Raw genomic sequence first — 2,403 nt, 5'->3', positions numbered from 1 at the left:
TGATTTTTTTTTTTAATGTTTTTTTCAATTGCAAATTATTTGATTTATACATTAAGTTCAATTTTTTCAGTCAATAATTGACTATAAAAGACTGAAAAAAATTGTAAAAATAAGAAAACCGAATAAAAATCGAGCCCGTGAGTCACGGGTCCATTTCTACATCAAATAACAGCCTCCTTTGTCATAATGCCCGTTTTTTATGTTATTACACCTGATAGTTCAGAAACCGATCCGGTTGGCCATAAACCGTCCGACCAGTAAGAATTTCAACCTTGGTTCGGGCATTTGGGTGGGGGTCCTACCTCAGCTCCCCCAAAACTGGGGTTAATCAGGATCGGAAGGGTCTCACTTCTGATCCAATCTACTGGTTCCAATTCGAATCGGTCGATTTGTCGAACAATGATAATGCGAAACTTGAATTACATTATTTGCTTTCCTTTTCATGTTGCCCCTCCTATTTTTCTTGGTTGGGATGTTTCTTTCTCAACCATGCTAAATAGATTCCTTGAAAGTGATAATGCTATATAGGATAGGAATGAGAACTCCAATTCTTATTGTTTTTTTTGCACGTTATTTTCATCCCATTGCATGCTTCTCTCTCTCTACCACATCGAAGTCATCATTTACCAAATAATTTGTGTTGTCTTTAGGTCTTTAAAAGTGATTAGGAAGTATATTTTAGGGTTTAGAAACAGCAATTCTCATAGTTTGTTTTTTTGGCTTTATGTCAATGCGTGTCTCTCTCTACCTCCTAAAAGTTTTAAAATGTATGTTTCTCTCTCTATTCCCCCAAAAGTGAGACTTGCTGAGCACAAGGAGGCCTGAATTGAGTTCATTGGAATGCTAAAGGATAAGGAGGTTGATTTTTCCCTTTTATGGGGGCTAGGGTTTGGATGAGTGGCATCATTTTTTATTTTTTTTGGATTAAGGTTTTGATGAATAATTTAGCATCACTAGTAATTTTTTTATTAAGTCTTTGATGGGTTGGTTTGACAAGTACCTACAAAAAGGAAAATGGTATAATAAGGAATACCAAACTTCAAATGTTAGGCTTGGTCAATGAGTGTAATGATGGGATATGGAGGAAAAACATGCCTTACTTTTTGGTTGTATTCAGCCTCCCACCACCATAGCTATCATCACTCTGCCCTCTTTCTTGCATGGTCACATTAAACCCTAACCCTAATTTTTCAAAATCCCTAAAAATGACTATATTGCCCTTATCTCCTTAACAATGGCCTCTATCTTTTTTTGGGTTTGAATGGGCTACGGACACGGTGTTTTTGAGTTTTGTTGATTGGGTTCGACTCGGGCCAGTTATGGATTGAGTGATTTTTAGATGGATAAACGGGGTTTTTCAGGAGCCAACTTGTGGGAGTTTTGGAAGTTTGGCTTTTAAAATTGTTGGGTGTCTAATCAAAACTGACTTCAACGAGTTTTAAAAAAATTAAATGATTTAAAAAATTGAGTTGAAATTTGAGAAAAAAAAATAAAAACTCGATTGATTATACGATACGAGAAATACCACACATAACACGAATATAATGTAAGTGCTGTAATACCTCTTATTAATAAAATGCTTAAAAGAAATATAAGTATTTAAAAATATGAAACATGGCTCAATGTCTCGTATTCGTCCTAAGTTGGCTCATCTGAGTGTCAAGATCATACTTCTTAGAGAACACTCCCTAGGGTTTTTAAAGACTCGGACAAACTCGGGTATGCTCGGGTAGACTTGTGTGGAATCGAGCAAGACTAAGATGAGTCGAATTTGGCTCTTTCAAAACTCTTCTAGAAACTGACTTGGTGCCTGTTTTGCCAATCTCTGGTGTGTCTAACTAGCGACCTACGAATTTTTAGAAGAATGCAATTAACTAGCAAAAATGCTTCAATTTCTAGGGAAATAGCTCACGAGCACACTGTTTGATTCTTTTATTAAAAGTGTGACTCATGTACTGAATGATTATTTAACTTTAGGATGAGGAGGTTGCAATAACTCTTATTAACTATCAGAAATGAAATTTGACAACTTGGGATGGATCACAAAGTCGGACAATTTTTTTTTAAAACCCCGAGGACCATCAATGGCATAATTCCAATTGCCCGATTTCACGTCCATATATAAAATAGTTACCTCCTTATACAAAAAATAAATAGTGTTATATTTTAGGGGTGAGGTTTGTAGAAAGTATCAATCTTATACTATTGGAATAAACTACACCTCAAAACCATAATGCAAAAGTAATTTTGGTGATGCAAAGCCTTGCGATGGTATAAAAAAACTATTGTCGCCCCAATTATTAAATTTAAAGTTCTAGAAACAGTTACAATCAACCAAATCCATAAATACTTGAAAATGGACGGTCCAGATAGTATGTTAAAAAATGAGATTAGAATATGCTT

This window comes from Amborella trichopoda, chromosome 13 (genome assembly GCF_054954075.1).
Source record: "Amborella trichopoda isolate Santa Cruz 75 chromosome 13, AtrichopodaSantaCruz75HAP2 v2.0, whole genome shotgun sequence".
NCBI classification, from domain to species: Eukaryota; Viridiplantae; Streptophyta; class Magnoliopsida; order Amborellales; family Amborellaceae; genus Amborella; species Amborella trichopoda.
The sequence above is the reverse complement of the archived record's forward strand: the minus strand, read 5'-3'. Positions refer to the sequence as shown.